Raw genomic sequence first — 19,238 nt, forward strand, 5'->3', positions numbered from 1 at the left:
TAAAATCACTATACAACTGATTATTATTCATAAGCATATTGCAGATTAACTTGGTTAAATCATAAATCAATAGAAAAAAAAAGCATGAGGACCCTTTAAGCTTGAAGTAGCAAATCAGGAAATATGGGTGGGTTTGTCATCATTAAAAGAGTTAATTTCCTTCTCAAGTAGGGTTTCCATAAGTCCTATAACCTTTTCTTTACACTAAAGGAAAACCTAAAGTTCTGAGTTCCTAACGGGCAATTAAATGGATAACTTGCTTCACAAGTCTATCAGTTTCTCCCCTTCTGCCATCCTTGATTTCAGCTCTCCGTTGTGGTAGGCTTTGATCTTAATTGCTACTACATGATAAACGCTTGATTTGTCCACTGTGGAAATGATTACATTAAACTGTGCTCCAACCTGGGGTACTTGAAGGTTGACTTTAAGTTTCCAGAATCAAGAAAGTTTAGTATTTTTACAAAGAGGTTGCCAGGTGTGGGAGAAAACATAATAACCTATAGATTTTTTTTTCCTTCAAGCTGCATTAACTCCCCCTTCCCTAGTCTCCCAAATCGGAAGAAAATAAAGGGTAACCTCTAAAGCTTTTTTAGACAGAAGGTCACAATTCAAAGTCCTGGTAATTTAATCCAGTACGCCGCAATCACACTGCTGTTGGAAACACAACCAGAAGCACCATGATTCTAGATGTTTTCATTAAGTAACGTCAATAGGTATACAACCTGGAGGCCTCTCTCTACTGTAAAGTTTCATTAGATTTGTACTTGTAGGGATCAAGTTGCTTTGAGACCATGGATTTTATTTTAGCATGCTGGGACACAAGGAAAAAAAGACAGATTCAACATTATGACCTAAGAAAAACAATAGCCGGCATTCAAGTAAAAAAGAATACCTTTCAAAACCAGCATGTAAATAAGATGAAACATTTTCAGTCTTTAGAGACACATAAGGAATAAGAAAGCTTATTTTTGTTGTCTTCATATTTAGCATATTCTACTGATTATTTAAATTTGTGGTTCAGCTACCTTAAAAAAATGAGAAGCCTGTACGTACCTACTGCTTCTTTGGGGGGATTTTATTTCAGCATCACCAGTAACCTAGGCAACCAGAATCACAAAGAAAGACAAAACAAGTACCTGGAACCTTTCAAGCAGTGTATATAAAATGTTCTTAAGAACAAGGCACTGGTTGATGGGGAGTTAGCATTGGTGGTTTGTTTTTTTAATCAATACAAGGAAAAACAAATAGTTTACCAAGAGGTCAGAGTGCTGCTGGAGGAGGCTCTAGTGCCTGATTCTCATTGACAAGCCCTGCTGAAAGATCTGCACAGCCCCCATTAGCTTGGCCCCCTGGGACAGCTGTTCACTTTCCTTCCTGTCCTTGCCAGAGAGGTAGATTGGCCCTGCCTTCCAGGGTGGAGAGAGAGGGCCAAGCAGGAGGTGAAGGAGGGACCTGACCAGTAAAAAAAAAAAAAAAAAAACAGACCCAGAAAGAAGTGATTCATGGCAGTCCTCAGAACTGCCCAAGGAGCCCAGGTCTTTCTGGAAGAATGAATGCCTTTCTATTAGAAAGTGTAAGGAGAAAGGTAATATGTTCATAATAGGCAGATTTTTATATGAACAAATCCAACCCCAGTGTCCCCATTTTGTTTATGAGGTATTGTATCTGATAATTCTAGAAATGAAAACAAAAATAGATGACCTCACTCTCCAGAAATAAATTCATTCATGATTAATTAATGAAAACAATTAAAGAGGAGGAACTATTCCTCTGGATTACTTGTTCCCCCGCCCCCCACATCATAACTATTGTCAACCTCTGAATGACCTACACAAGCAAAAAGAAAGCAATATACTCTGAGATATTCCACACTGTCTCTGAAGCAGCAGGCAAGAACCCTGGTTTCCTTTCCCAGCTGTCCATATTCTTGGGCATTATGTCTACCACTATTTCAAGCTGTTTTTTTTTTTTTTCCTTAAGTGCATAGAGTCAACATCTATCTATACTCAAATTTACTTACTACACTAAAACAGATTCCCTGGAGATTGAAGTGCATTCTCGTTTTGGTTCTGGCATGTATTCTCTCCGTGCCCTTTGTTACCAATTACCGATTGCAGCTTATAACCTATAAACTAGCTAACTATAAAACTGAATGAATGCAAGGCTAGATCCTCTACTCCCTTGCCAAAATTGTATGGGAATGAGAATGTTTCATGCTATGGTAAAGCTGACATGTAGGGTAAAAACAACCAAAGCTGGAATTACAAATCACTTTCATTAAATGAGTGAAAGGGGAGGCTCAGATAGGTATTGTGTTTTCGGGGTTTAATTAAGCTTGATACATGTAGTAGGTGCTCAATAAATGCAACTTAAGTGAATCAATACATGCACACAATGCTGCTTAGTGGAATATAACCCTTGTTTGTAAAAGCTAAGGTCATTTTTCTGAATTTTCTTTTCCTTCTACCACTCTCCTGTCCCTCTACACAATGTTACTGGAAATGGAAAGCTAAACCCGCTGGGCCATCATCATCCCTCACTCCTGTGTGTGTTCACAAACAGAATTTAAAAATCGTTTAAGGAGGGGCTCAGAGGACCTGGGTTCAATTCCCAGCATCCACATGGCAGTTACAAACCATTCTTAACTCCAGTTCCAGGGGAATCTGAAACCCTCTTCTCACCTCCGTGGCATTGCATGACATGGGTGCACTCACATACATGCAAGCAATACACAAATATACATAAAATAAAAATAATAAAATACTTAAAAAAAAGAAGTTTAAGGAACAAAATTGACTCACTGAATCTGCAATAGGAATTTGCCATCTGAACAACAGGAAATGATCAAACTCCAAGAAAATTAAGAAATTAGATCAGACTTGAAGTTATTATATTTGAGTATGTTTGAGTGACACAGGAAAATGAAATGAAAACAAATAAAAAGTTTAAGTTCATTTTTTTTTAAGCTACCATATATCATATGCTAGCTAAAACCATCATAGTCTTCCTTAAGCCCTCTGGTTCCCTCACACCAGTTCATTCCCTTCTGAATTCCCAATGAAAAAAAAAAAATAAATAAAAAAAAAGAAAAGAAAAAGAAAAGAGAAGCTGGGCATGGTGGCACATGCCTTTAATCCCAGCACTCAGGAGGCATGGTGCATGCCTATAATCCAAGCACTTGGGAGGCAGAGGCAAGTGGATCTCTGTGAGATTGAGGCCAGCCTGGTCTACATAGTGAGTTCCAGGCCAGCTGGAGCTACAGGGAGACCTTGTCTCCAAAAAACAAAACAAACTGGGGGAAATAAAAGAGGGATCTAGAGAGGTGGCTCATCAGTTAAGAGCATTGCTGCTCTTGCAGAAGACCCGGGTTGGTTTTCAGTACCTATATATTGGCTTACAGCCTTCTGTAACTCCAGGTCCAGGGACTCTGACACCCTCTTCTGGCCTCCCCAGGCACCAGGCGTGCATTTGGTGTATATACATAAATGCAGCCAAACACTCGTATACATAAAATAAAAATAAATCCTTTAAAAAAAAATAAGATGAGGGGCTAGAGAGATGGTTCAGTGATTAAGAGCACTTGCTAAGAGCAAAGAACCTAGGTTTGGTTCCCAACACCCACATCAGGCATGTCATAACCACCTGTAACTCTAGTTCCACGGGTTCCAACTCACTCTTCTGGCTTCTGCAGGTATTTGCATGCATGTGCTGCACATAAACACACTGAGGCATACACTAATAAAATAAAATGAAGTCTTTTGAAAAAGTGAGATGGAGACACAACAGAATGAAAATACCAGTAAGCATACTTTACAAATCTCTTGCTGTTTAAAATGTCATTTTCAAATTTTGAAGCTTCTGTGGCATTCAAAATCTAACCAATCAAGTTAGTTAGTTGGCCTGTCTATCAGTGATTACTTGGTAAGTATTTGTTATGCATCTGGTGTTTTTCGGGTATTGGGGACATTAGATAAAGTAGTGAACACAGCAGACAGGATTTTTGCCACTAAAGAAAATAATCTCAGGTGTGCACAGAGAAGGAGAAACAATTGAGCAGGTGTCAGTCTCAACAGAAGCCTTTATTTTTGCTTTCTCTAGAAATCCCAATGAAGCACCAGTTGAGACATGTTTTTAAAAAGCATGAATCTTTGGGCTGGAGTGATAGCTCAGTAGTTAAGAGCACTGTCTGCTCTTCCAGAGGACCCGGGTTCGATTCCCAGCACCCACACGGTGGCGAGCGGCCATCTGTAACTCCAGTTCCAGAGGCGTCTGGCACCCTCTTCTGACCTCCGCAGGTATTGCATGACATGAGCACATGTATATGTACACACAATACACTAATATACATAAAATAAAAATAATAAATAAAATACTTTTTTTAAAAAAAGCATAAATCTTATAGGCATAGACAGCAGGCAATGAGAAAACAGTAACATTTTAAATTGAGACAAAATATAGACAGATCATTAATAACTGACTTAACAGATCTGAGAAAGCTGAATCTAAACTTGACAGTGATGAAACCAGGAAAGCAGCCCAATATATAACATACCCATCCCATCCTACCACATCTGGAATTGGTGATACCACAAATTTCTGAAAATGCAAGTAAGGTTTAAAAGAGGGATTGGCTACAAATCAGTGTAAGAAGCAGTCAGACCTCCTTCATTCACATATTTAATGGAAGGAATAGAGAATGGGCCACAGGAGAAGCCCTGTGGAGTTGGGGAGTACAGAGGGAGGGAACTCCGTGCTCACAGAAGTCTAGTTCAAACCATTCACACACCAAAAGCCAGTAAGGCACTTGTACTTCCTTCAACCCTAACCTTCTCCCCGTCAGGGCTCATAGAATACTGTAGGCTCCATTTAGATCATCTAGGCAAGAGCCTGAACTCACCTTCACTAAGAATTCTGGCCAGTCTGAAAGGAAATATTTGAGGTACTTATACCTGAGGGTACTTCCTGGCAAGAACTCAACCTGTTCGCCCAAAGTAAAAACTACAGTCAGGTTGGGTGTGGTGGCTTGTGAAATTAGTTCCAGCTATCGGGAGGTAGAGGCAGGTGGGTATCTTTGAATTCCAGGCCAGCCAGAGCTACATAGTGAGTTCCAGGCCAGCCAAGGCTACATAGTGAGTTTCAGGCTAGCCAGGCTAATATAGTTGGGCCCTGTCTCAAAACAAACAAAAAACCTCAAACAAAACAAAACAGCAACAACAAAAACCCTATGGTCAGCAAGTCCTTATTTATTAATCAACTTTTATTATAAGCCAGAAATTAAACACTATTAGGAATCTAAAGAAAGCTTCTACAAAGACATGAAGAAACCAAATGAACCAAAACATGGATCAGACAAAAATAAATGTTAAGAGAGACAAAATAACCTCCCATTTCCACCCCTAGAGAATGTAGAGAAAGCACTGCAGTCCTTAAACTGGAGAGGAAAATAACAATAGTGCTTAACAGAAAAGGAAAGAATATCCAAAGGACTGGGCTGTGGTTCAGAGGTAGAACACTGGTCTAACAGGTACAAGGCCCTGGGTCCTATCCTATCAGTCAGGAGGAGGACAAGGAGGAAGTGAAGGAAGGAAGGGTGGAAGGAAGAAGGGACAGAAGAAGAAGGAATGAGAACATCTCTTGGAAATAAAAGATAATGAAAATGAGCGAGCCAATAAATTTGGTAAAATAAACTTATAATGTCTCTAAGAAGTGGGGGTGGGGGGAAGAGAGCACAGGAATGAGACACTGTTCCCCTGGTGGTCCAGTGTCCAAATGCATGGAGCTGTAGAGAGGTGAGAAAATGAAGAGTGAAATTTAGACAAAGGAGTCTAAAATGTTTCCAGGGACATGAGGTTTCAGAGTGAAAAATCTCAATTAGTACCCCCCCGCCACAAAGCAGACAGGAACAGACCCATACCAATACCTGTTGTTGAGGAAATTCAGAACACCAAGAAAAACAATAGACCTTACAAACCATAACTTCAGATTTCTTCATTTGAACATGTATTTCTAGATGGTAAAAAGATTAATGGCCCCAAATTCCTTAAGGAAAAAGATTCCAGCCTAGAATTTTATAACCTACCAAACTTTGTAAGAAGTAGGAGAGCCAAATGTTTACATAACAAGACACAGTTCCAGACAGCAGAAACCTCCCTTCGAATTGTTGGTCAGGGTAGTCCAAGAGATTCCCCAAATAACATAGGCTATTGCCACAGTCCTTAACTGCCTCTCAGGACTTGAAGGTAAGAGCCTCTTGCTGAAGAGTAGGCATACTTTGGACACAGGACTTGGAGCAATGGAGCTGGAACTGACCTGGAACCTCCTCCCTGAAGAGTAGCTCTCATAATATCAGGGGATACTATGAAAACTGCTAAGGGAGAAAATCATTCTACGGTATAAGCCAGCTGTAAAGCCTAATAGCCACAATGACCAGCACAGCAAAATATCTCTATTGGTGCGGTAGTGACACTTTTATCTTGGAAGTAATCAACAGCTGTTCAATTGGACTTAAAATTCACTCAGTAGAAGGGAACTTGTATGGTACTGTAAACATAGCCATGTACACATAGTAGAGAAAAATCTACATCTGTCACATCCCTAGACAAACATAATTTATTACTGCTAAATGTGTATCCTTTTATTTACAGAGAAGTAGACCTGCTGTCACTCATCAAAGAAGCTTCTTTTTGCAACAAATGGTGATTATTACACAACTGCTCAAATGCAGAGAATGTGCCTGTGAGATGCTCAACCCTAAGTGACACATCTACAATGTAACATCTTTACCTAAGGATCACAGAACATAGCAGAACAGGGGGCAGAGGGAATATTCATGTATCTCTCAACTCTCACCAGGAAAGTTTCTTCATGCAGCAGAGGATGATTAATAGAGAAAGCCACAACTGGCCAAAATACAGAGAATAAGAAACTGCAGAGTGTGTGTTGCTGGACAGGACTCCTATATTAAACCTCTGCTACCCAGGGCTCAGGGACCATTGGAGAAGAGTGGTGGAGAGACTGTAAGAGCTGGGGGTGATAGATGACCACAAGGAAATGGTTTTCCTGGTGGCTAGGAATGTGGTTATATGAACTCCCAGCAATGATGACAGCATGCACAAGACTCATAAAAACTCAAACAAGACAAAAACTCAGCATAGAAGTGGAGAAATGGATAAGAAGCCCCAACATTAGCTGAGAAGATATTGGCAGCTGATCACTCCAGGGTGAGGGAGAGTTGATCTTCTTTAAGGGAGTGATGCTAGGTAGGTTGACCAGGCCCCAGTGGATGAACTTGTACCAAGGCACATCTGGTTACATAAACTCAATAGGCCTTAACATATATGACAGAGTATATGACATCCAGTGGGGGTTGTTATAGGAGAGTGCAGACAGAGTAGGAGGTCTAAATATGATTAAGATGCATTGTATGAAATGCACAACAATTCAATAAAAATTAACTGAAACTATTTTCAAACAAAATGAAGTCTTTAAAAATTATTTTCCAAGTTAGTTTTCTCAGGAGGCCAATAAAAGATATGTTCTATCAAAATTCAGAAGCAATGAAACAAAGTGACTATAACCCAGAGAGCTCATAGAATGCAACTGGACCCTTTTCTGATACCATCCACAAAAGTCAACCAAAATGGATTAGAGCCTAATTAAATGTAAGACTATACATCAGAAAACTCCTAAAAGAAAGTATAAACGCAGGGGGATGGTTTCTAACATTGGTCTTGACACTGATATTTTGCATAGGACACCCAAAACACAGGCAACAAAAACAATCAAGTAGGATCGCATTAAACTAAAAGCTTCCATAAAGCAAACAACAAAATGAAATGTCAGCCTGTGGTTTGGGAAAAATATTTATAAATGATATATCAACACAGAGTTGATTCCCAAAGCATATAAGGAACTCAAATAATTCAACAGCAAAAATCAATAACCCAATTAAAAAATGGACAAAGGATTTGAATAGATGTTTTTCTAAAGAAGACATGAAAATGGCCAACTAGTATATGAAAAAAGTTTCAACATCATTCGTCATTAGGGAAAGGTTGGTCAAATCACAATGAGGGACTGGGGAGGTGGTTCAATATGTAAGAGTTCTTGCTTGCAAGCATGAAGACCTGAGTTCAAATCTTCAGCACTCACATAAAATGTTTGGTATACTCCTGTAAGCCCATTGCTGTGCAGGGCAGAGATGGGAGGATAGCTGGGGCTTGCTGTCCATCAGCCTAGTTCCTAGTTCAATAACAGACCCTATCTCAAAGGAATAAGGCAGAGAGTAATAGAGGACACCTGATGACTCTTCTGGCCTTCGTTTCATGTGTATCTGCATGTAAGCATGCACTTACACCACACACACACACGCACCCACACACAAAGTACAGTCATAATCATAATCACACAAGATATACATGTAATTTCACTCTTTTTGGAATGGTTATTATCAAGAGGTCAAGACAACAGTATCAATGAGGGTGTGGGGAAAAGGGATTCTCTCACTGACCCTGTTGGCGGGAATGGAAATTGGAACAGCTACTGTGGAAAACAGTATGATGGGTCTTCAAAAGCTAAGAATGGAACTAAGTATATATTTAATTTTTTGAGGAATGTCTCTATACTGTTTTTTTCATTATAGCTGTATTAATTTGTATTTCCATGTAGAGTGTATTTAAATTTCTCTTTATCCACATTCTCATTAACATGCCATTTTTGACACAGAACATTTTTAGACATTTTTGAGATACAAGAGCTATTTATTCCATTATATATACACTAAATGTATGCATATAAATAACAGAATACTTTAATCTTAAAGAAAGGAGACCCTGCCGTTTGTGATAGTATAAATGAACCAAGAGAAATATATGCTAAGGGAAATAATCCAGGCACAGAAAGGGATACATTGTATGTTCTTATTGGTTTAAAAGCTTGGGTACCTTGCCACAAGGTAGAATAGTGGTTTCCAGCATCAGCAAGAGGAAATAGGAAGAAGTGAGTTGAAGGTTATGAGTCTGCGGTTATGTATGTAAATAAGTCTAGAGCTCTAACTGGCTCATGAGGACTCTAACTAATAACATTACATTGGATAATAAAACTGTGCTAAGAGAGTAGACATTAGAAACTCTTGCCACATAAAGAGAAACTCTGGAAAGTGGTAAATAAGTTGCCTTGCTTCACTATATTAGTCATATGTATGCATCAAAACATGTTGTAAACCTTAAATATATGCAGTTTCAAATAGAAACCAGTATAGTGCATGATGCTGTAAGCTTACAGAGACCTGGGTATTATAAACACTAAGAATTGACTGATCTAGTGAAAGCACACAGATACCCATGCTAAAACTGCAAGCTGGTAGTGTTGAGGTGAACGTGTGTTGGGGTAGAACTGAAATGAAGGAGAGATGCATCTTCATCTTCCATGACAGATCAATATATCACACCTAATAATGGAAAACCAACAAAGAACAACATAGAAAACTGCAGCTGAAAAGCTAGAAGTGGGTTTTCTCTAGAAAGGAGAAAAAAATGAAGGGGCGGTAGAAGACTCTCCTACCCATAACTTTTATAGAATTAATTAATTTTAAGTTGTGTACATTTAATGTTGACACAAAATAAAGACAATCTGTGCCAATGTTTGTGTGTATAGTACATATATTACTTATTAACAGACGTAAAAATTTGCCTAAAATTTGGTAGACAGGACATTAGAAAAGTGGTCTGTGCTATTTGAGTTAGTCAGGGGTGACCTCTGAGAAGATGCTATTGCATAGAGAACTGATGAAAAGGTTACATGCTTATAAAGGTGGAGGGGGCAGGAAGTGGAGCACAGGGAAAGAGCAGTGAGGTCAAAGGGAAAATTCTTGGTAAGTATGTGGGAAGAAAGAAATACAGATGATATTGAAGAGGATGGAAAGGACAGAGCTAAGGCTGAGTGTGGGGCACGGGGTACTGTAGGTCAGGTAGTTTGGGATCTCATCTTTGACATAAGAGGATGGTACTTGCTTTCATTCTGTTTTTGAGCAGAAGACTTGATCTGATTTGTGTCTAAAAAGCAATCTGGCTGCATTTTGGAGGAAACAAGGACATACAGAACAGAGGCAGGAAGGTGAATTAGGATACCATGGCCATGGTTCAGGTGAGAAGCGGTGGGAATCTACTCTATGGTTTCAAGTGGGCTTGATGATATGTAGTAATGTTTAGGACATGTTTTGAAGCCAGTGAGAATTGTAGATGAGTTGTGAGTTTGAGGAAAGACAAATAATGAATGACTCCAGTCTCTCCCACATAAACTGTAAACATCACTGATTTGACTTTCATATTCTTTTTCCTCTTTCTGCTTTCTTGCTCAGGCAATAACATGACATAAAACCAGAGTCTTAATAATCAGTATCTAAATAATCAAAAGTTAACTGAAGATCTTTTCATAACTAGCTCATCCTGCTGTCTAACACATCCTTTTCCTACTCACACTCTGTGCCAGCCGCCCTTCTCTACACCCAAATACTCTCTCCTGTCTCTCAAAAGCCTGATATAAATGTCTTTACCACCTCTTTTCTATCTAATTAACCCTCTGTCCCCCAGTGGCTTCTGTTTTTCCACAGTAGACTGGTGGCACCCAATGAACCATGCCTCCCCAAATTCTGGGTGTGTGAATGACATATTAGCAAGGGTGACACGTGCAGAGACTTGGGTGGTGCATGTACATCAGGGTAAGTCACCAGGAAATGCTGACTCTGCATCCAGCTACCAGGAAAGAAGCCCAAACTAGCCATGTGTTGAAAGATAAAGGCTCTGCCCACCAGTCAGCCTACCAAGGGAACAAACATGAGAGGGAAAGCGCATTGTCATTTGACAAAAATTGGGAGAGACACCAAGGAGTTCTGTATGCAAAGAAAGGCAAGCCATCTAACCTTAGCCAATCCACAGAGGAGTTTGCAAATAAAATGGTGGTGGCTGGTTAGTAATGCATAATGAGAATAACCACTCCAGGAATCCCACTCATACAGAAGTCACCAAAAGCATGCATATACCCCAAATGAACGGACGCTCCTCTGTATTTATCCTAGTTGTTTAATGTGTAGCTTTTTTATTAGGGTAAAATATGCATAGCATTACATTTCCCATTTTAACTATGTTTAAATATGCACTTCAGTGACATACTGAGTGTACCTTATTGGACAACTATCACCATGATCCATTTCCAGAATTTGTTCCTAAACTGAAACTCTATACTGATTAACCGCTTACTCATTTTTCCTTCCCTCTAAACCCTGGCAACCACCATTCTATTTTCTGTTTCTATGATTTTGGCCCATCTAAGCACCCCCTGAAGGCAAGGTCATGTGATACTGTCTTTTGCTATCATAATTCTACCATTTTAATTTTAATTAGATCTAAAATTCCTCTTTATTCTTTCTGTGGCATGTTCTTACCCAGAGATTCTGTCACAGAACTCCCTTTGATACAGTTTACCGTCCCCCACCCCCACGCACTTTTTTTGCTTCTATCTTTGTCTCTTTTGAGAGCTGATCTTTTTCTACTGACTCTGCTTTCTTTTAAATGCCAGGGCAGGCTTTCTCAGTCATTTTCTCCTGTGTGACATATGCCTCAATTACTACCTGCGTGTACAAGATAATCAAAGCATCATCTGCAATACAGTGGAGCTAATTTTAAAAACTGAAATACTCTGATATACTTTCTTCTTTTCACAACTATAGTCCCAATCACATCCACCCCCACACTATTTCTACTTTTAACAATGGACCAAAAGGCTGGGGCAGGGAAGACATACAGTGAAAGGGAAGGGTCTTTAGGGCACAAAGAAAGGGATAGGGGTAGAGCTGGGTGGTAGAGGGCATGCCTAGACTGGAAGGCTGAAGAGTCAACCTCTAGCACTTAAAAGCGAAAGACAGGAAGAAAATTTGAAATGCCTTTTGAGTTTGGAACTCTGGTTGATAAAAAACGAAATTTGTGCAATTAGTTAAAGATACATAGGTTTAAAAGGGAGTGCCATCCCTCTCCACCCAAGGCTCAGAGATCATTGTGGAAGAAGGGGCAGAAAGATTGTAGGAACCACAGGTGGTAGATTAAAATACTAAATCCATATTGTCTGGACACCACAGGGTAATTGCATATATGATCCCACAGCACTTATGACAGCATGCAGAAGACCTCTATATACCCAAGTCAGACGGGCCCAGCATGAACAGCGGATATGGGCAAGAAGCCCCAGCCCTAACTGAGGATCTATTGGCAATTGATAAATGCTAGGAGAGGGAGAGTCAGTTTTCCTTACTGGTGTGACATCTGGTAGGTTGACCAGACTCCAAGGGATAAACCTACACCTGAGAGCACCTGGGAAACAGATTAGACTTGATAGGTCTTTTAAAAAAAGACAAGTAATAGAGGACTCGATGGGTGTTGTAAGGTGGGGATGGAGAATGGGGAAGGTATCATAATATGGTACATTGTATGAAATCCTCTGATCAATAAAAGTACTTTTTAAAAAGGAAGGAAAAGAGTTCCATAAGAGAGGCCGTGCATGTCTAAATCATAAGTCCAAGTTTGAATGTGGAAGCAGGGCTCATTTGTCAAACACAATCAAATGATCAGTAACTAAGAACTTGTGATCTTCTCTCACACAAAATTATATTCTCTTAAGACTTGAGAAATTGCCATAACCCCCAAACCTGCACTGCACAAGAATCTTAAATAAAAATCATAGATGCGTATGTTATATTCACAATAACATATATAAAAAGAGGTTGGAGAGATAGCTCAGCAGTTAAGAGCACTGCCTGCTCTTGCAGAGGACCCAGGTTCTATTCTCAGCACCTGCATGGCATGCATAAATTAAACTAATAAATAAAATAATTTAAAAAATAAAATATAAATAAACAAATGAAGAAAATAGATTTGTTATCAATAATGAGGTTTAAGAATAGGTAAGATAATATTTTTATAATCATTGAATTTATTTTATTTATTTATGTGTATGAGTGTATTGCCTGCATGTGTTTAAATGCACTTGTGTCATGCAGTGCCAACAGAGATCAAAAGAGGGGATTGTCAGAACCCCTGGAACTGGAGTTACAGATAGTTTTTAGCGCCATGTGGGTGCTGAGAACCAAATCCAGGTCCTCTGCAAGAGCAGTCAGTGCTTGTAACCACTGAGACATCTCTCCAGTCTCATTAATAAATAAAATTATTAAAAAAGAAGGGATAGCCGGGTGTGGTGGCTTACACCTTTAGTCTAGTACTTGGGAGGCAGAGGCTGGTGGATCTCTGTGAGTTTGAGGCCAACCTGGTCTACATAGCTAATTCCAGTTCAGCTGGGTCTAAAGGGAGACCCTGTCTCAAAAAGACTGAAAAAAAAAAAAAAGGATAGCCAAGAATACCCTGTTCTCAGTGGGAGTATAACAGTGCAGAGAAACTTGATTAAGCATAGGTCTCCCGTGAGAGTGCAAAGGCCATAAATAGGTCACCTGAGCCTGGAGGCCATGATGGAGACCAGCATGACATTCAAGAGGTTCAAGAGGAGTCATGTCTGTGTCTACTTCCACAAAGGTTTCATTGTGATCAAGCAGGACAAGCACATCCTATTGGGTCAAAGAAAATACCTAGTACCACACAGATATCCCAGGTACATTGGCTCTGCTGGCCCGAAACACAGAATGTGTATGCATAATCCTCAGGGAACATCCATCAACCTGAGAAGAAAGATGAAGACAAGTGGTCTGGAGAATCCAGAGCTGTCAGACTTTTCCTAAGAGAACTGGCACACCTGACGATTTGTTTCCTTGAAATAAGCATGAGCAAAGGCTTTTGTCATTAGTTTTTGTTTGGCTACTGCCTGCTTGGAAGCAAGATACATGTTGGGAAAACTACAATAGCTTTGACTTCACAACTGAGTTTTGTAGAAGAGGTGATACCCACGCTTTAACAGACAGCTTGTGAACCTCAAACACAGCCTTCCCACAACTTGCCTGATGGCCAGCCACCTTTATAGAATGTTAAGCTCACCCTATCTCTCCCTTTAGAGTGTTTCATAGACGTAAGGGTGACTCACAGCTTATTTTAACCACCCCCGGCCACCCTTACCGGCCTATAGCCCTGTCATGGACATAATCAGTCTTCCTTTTGAGACACCAGTCATTCCTCAAACCTGACCAGTGGTTCCATGCCTTTTTATTGACCTTGCACCCAGAATCTCCTGCCCATACTGTTCAAAATACAGGTCTGTGCTACCCTAGTAATCTTACATTTTAGTACATTTTAGTGCATTTTATTCCCATTAACACCTAAATATCATGTGTGTGAAAGTTAACTCATATTTTTGGTCCTACTGGCTTCTCTGTTTCTGTTTCATTTGGAGCACAATCCCCAGTAACCCACACTGGAACCACATAGGTATTCTTTGGTTCTTCCTTGTCACGCCCAGAGTCAAAGCAAGGCCTAGCTAATGCCATCCTTCACTGTGCCCCATATCCACCTGCCTTGTCCGGTTCCTTGAACAAACAGAGGTGCCTCCCTGCTGTTCTCTACACCTCCAGGAGTCCTGTCTGCACTGCGGCCAGCCTGGACTTCCTGCACTGTGATGCAGGCCATTTCCAATGGTTGACAGTGCATCACCATCAAAGATGAAAGTTCAAGTCCATAAAATAGCCAGCCAAGCTGTCCACATCCTAGGTCCTGTCACCTGCCGCTGTGGCCTCACGATCATATGCTTGATCTTCCTGCTGAAGCTAGACTGCCTGCAGCACTGGTGCTTATGCCTCTCAAGATGGCTTTACTCATGCTGTCTCTGTCATTTGAAACATCCTCGGAACTTACAGTCAGATATCACATTAAAAGAAAGAGAATTCAGACCAACACTACACACCAGGAAGGCAGAGGGAAGTCCGTATCTGCCTTACCCTCCTTATGCCCCGCTGCACCCTAGTCTGCAGGTGCACCCAAGTCTTCTGTATGGCACTGTGAGAGGAAACTTCCGTCATTTTTTTTTTTTGGAAGTCTGGAAATGGGGGATATGAAAGAACTGAGGAAGTGTGGGAGGAAAAGGACAGGATAATGGAACAAATGACAAGCCTAGGAAAAGGTTTTCATGAAGACAAATGGCACAGGATCAACTCGGTCAGCAAGACTTTGGTGTTTTGAGGAGGAGAGAAAAAAAAAAAAAGAATTTGTTAAATTGACCCTTATGGGATTACATGTAAAGCTGTTGCTCTGAAGATGTGTGTACCAATCATTCACACACACAGAAGCCTGTCTAATAAGCTTTGCAGATTTCCCCTTCCCAATCAGAGAAATGACTCAGCAGGTAAATGCACTTGCCGCCCCAAGCATGGAGATCTGATTCAGTCCCGAGAAAATGCATGGCGGAAGGAAAAACACTGATTCCTGAAAGTAGTCCTCTGACTTTCATATGTGTATCATGGCAATCATGGGTATATATATGTGTATATACACACACACACACACACAGAGTTTCCCTTTCTAGTTCTCCTAGAGGAAGGCAGAGTTATCCTGACATACCCCCACCACTACCCAACATGCTTTGCTTCCCATTCCCCACCCCGTACAGCATTTATAATTGTCTCCCCCAGTGTATCGTTTTGGGTTTTATTGGTATTTTAGTTAACAGATTGATTCTAGGCTCTTATAATATAAGAAAGCACTTGTGCTTTTACCCAACATGGGCATGGATCCAAGGTGGTGTCTTTAAAGCCAGGGGCACTTTAAAATTTGTTTTACATCAAGTTAATCGTGTTATGAATCTGCATTTTCATTATACACCACAACTATCCTTATTTTTACTAATGACATAAAGATGAGAAGAAGGAGAACACGGATATTGAGGCCACCATCTGATCGCCCCTTTATTAGAGTAAAACTAGAAATTCTAGTAGAATCACAGACGGATTACATAATATTTATAAAAGGATCTTATAATAAAAATGAAGAAATCAAAACCAGATGAAAGTAGATAGAAAGCTTTATTTTTATAATTAAAACGATATACCGAATTAAAGGAGTACTTACACAGTGGTAACAAATTATTATGTAAAATAAAATATTGAGTTACTTTCCATTACAATTTGCTTAAACACACACCAATTTATGACACAAAAACATCTCTGGGTTTCCTGCATTAATAGATATATCCTAATTTTAAAAAGCAAGAATCCCCATTGTTACAACTTTCAAAATTATACGGAGATAAAGTAGATATATGTAGGTAGGTTGAATTTAATGTTACATTTATTTCAGATGGGTTTCATTGCACGATATTAACTTATACTACAAGGATTTAAAATTTTTTTCTTTATTGTTATAATTTATCCCCTTAGGCACATACTACCTGGAAACTCATAAGCAATGCAGTCTTGAGGGCATGGTGTTTTCTCCTTAATCAAGATGAATATACTTATTTCTTAAGCCATTCCTCAAAATAAAGCAGAGCCAGGTTATGTGTCTCTGGGGTTGCCTTAGTTACAGAATTCTCTGACTCCATACTTTGTATTTTGTAAATCTGCTGATTCCCTGGTTCTGTCTGAGAGCCAAGTCACAGAAAGCACTGTAGTGTCTACTTTACAAATGTTGTGTAATAACCAAATAGGCAGCTAACTCCAGCTCCAGGGAATCCAACGCCCTGACCTCCGTGGGCACTGCACAACATGGGTGTAGTTACACACAGGCGATTCACTCACACACATAAAATTTAAAAAAATAAAGAGATAATGATGCCTTTACATTTGTTATAGCTGAGGAGGGATGGAGAAGGGGAGGAAGAATTGAACAGGGAAACGGGGAAGTGAAAAAGGAAAAGGGCAAAGAATGAAGAAAACAAGAGAGAAGTTGAATTACAAGAATGAAATGTTACACTTTACAAATAGGTAGGTGTACATATGCCTTCATATATTACTGTTTCTAACTTTCTATGCTTAAAGTATTTCAAAATTGAAAGGCCACAAATATTTTACTCTCCTTAGTAAACATTACTAGAACTTTGATTGCACCCTTCACACCACTTCCTGAAATGCATTATCTGTCAGAGTTGCTGCCATGGTTTTAAGTGTTGTGAGTACTCATCACGCCCCGTGATTTGTGGAAACTGTCCAGATTTCTAATCTCTAAAAGATAAGCTTAGATTTCTGATGTTACTCCATCTGATTAAAAAAATGCTTTTTGAATGTTGTTTATATTATGAGTTTCATGTCGTTAACATTAGTGTTGTCTCCCATTTGAACATTTTAAGTAAAGCTTCAGGTGCTCAACCTTTCTTTTCCCTTTCCTCCTCTCTAAGAATTGCAAGACCCACAGTACAATTGAGTTTCTCTTTGCCACACTGCGGCTTGTCCCTCTTTAGAGCTCCCTTATGGTGGGACCTACCTAGGCTTCTTTGATCACCAGAGTCCAGACCACCCACAGGTCCCTAGAATTCCTTTTTCACACAATTCCCTACACAGACCTGGAATGCAGAACCTACCATCCTACGCAGTCCTGGTAGATCCTCCTTCTCTTCCATTGCAACAGAACCTTATAGATGGTGTGTTCAACCTGTGACTGCATGTGTCCCAGAATGACTATGAATGTAGCCTAACACATTTGTAGATGTCATGCTCCAATGTCAAAAGGTTGGACATCCCTGTTACAGGCAATGATTGGGTTCTGATTTTATATTCTGAGTCTCAGAGCAGCTAAATATTTGTATATCTGTTGAGTGAATAAACAAATAAATTAAATTTTTGGAGCACCACCATTAAATTCTTACTGGTATCATGTTTTGACAGTTCTGTGTCTTAGAAAGGGAAAGACAGACTTAGAATCATTTCTGTAGGCAAGCCGTGATTTCTGGAGGGAGGAATTCATCTTACTCATGAATTTGAGTTCTGATCACTAAGGCATACATATTTCAGCACTTTGAATGGAAAATTATTGGTTGTCCCAATGGGTATTCACTGATGTATTAATTTTAAGCACATACTATGCTTTGCTATATCAAGCCATGGCAGGTAGGTGCGCATAGATTTGAAGTATCAGAATATAATCCAGAAGATTTTTATAACTTACTCTTAGTAATTAAGAAATAAAGGTAATGGTTTTCTGGATATAATACTACCACTTAATTTATAATGAAAGAAAGAAATTAAGAATTATTCAGGACCAGCCAAGTGAAAGGTATGAGATGAGTGAGGCCAGATCACTTGCTTTTAACCCTCAAATAAAGGATATTGGTTGTTCCACAGTCATCATGGAAAGCACAAGTTGGGAGACAGGGAGTGCAAAAGAAGGAAAGAGTTAGGAAACAGAACACAAACACAACAGAACAGAGCTGCTACAGCTGTCCACTGTTTTTCAAGGTATGTCGATTTCCCCCACATACAATCACATTGAAATCCCACAACCATCCTGAGATTCAGAAGATCAGAGAATATACTTGTCCTAACGACAAGGAAACAGGGGGCACTGAGAGACTATGGTCAGCGTTGTCGTCAGTTGGATATTTAACCCCAATGATTTTATTTAATCATTTTAAAAAAATTTTTCATAACTACATGATTAGAAGAAGCATTTCACTACAGATTTAACATATTCAGTAACACAGTCCGGAGCAAGAGTACATCTCTTTCACAAGTGGCTGTAAGTTTCTAGGTTCACAGTTGAATTAAAACAGTTATACAATATTGAACTCAGTATAAGCCCTGTAAGACATAAAATTGAATGAGTTTTTAACCTTTAAAAAAGATCTCCATTTCATTTTAGAATATATTGTTCCTTGCAGAAAGACTCATTGTTTTTGCTACTGACACTGAGATGCTGCCACATGCATCTCTAATCTGTATCTATTACTAGTTATAATTGGTAGCACTTGGATCCTTGGCGCCCGTGTATGTCTATAGAATCATCGGGTAGATTTCAGTGGTAATGTTTATCACCTCTACTAATTAACATGACATAAGGTTCCATGCTTCCTCCTCAAATATAATCCATTTTTTAAATTTGTTGATTTGTGTGTGTGTGTGTGTGTATCACACAGAACATAACCAAGAAGAGATTAACAGCTTAAACAGACCCAGAACACAAAAAGAAATTGAAACAGTAATACGAAACCTCCCGACTAACTAGGGCCCAGGACCAGATGGATTTATAGCAGAATTTTATCAGATATTTGAAGAAGATCTACATCCAATACTGCTTAATTTATTCAAAAAGAGAGAAATGGAGTGA

The sequence above is a fragment of the Nannospalax galili genome, unplaced genomic scaffold (genome assembly GCF_000622305.1).
Source record: "Nannospalax galili isolate Female #2095 unplaced genomic scaffold, S.galili_v1.0 scaffold102, whole genome shotgun sequence".
NCBI lineage: Eukaryota > Metazoa > Chordata > Mammalia > Rodentia > Spalacidae > Nannospalax > Nannospalax galili.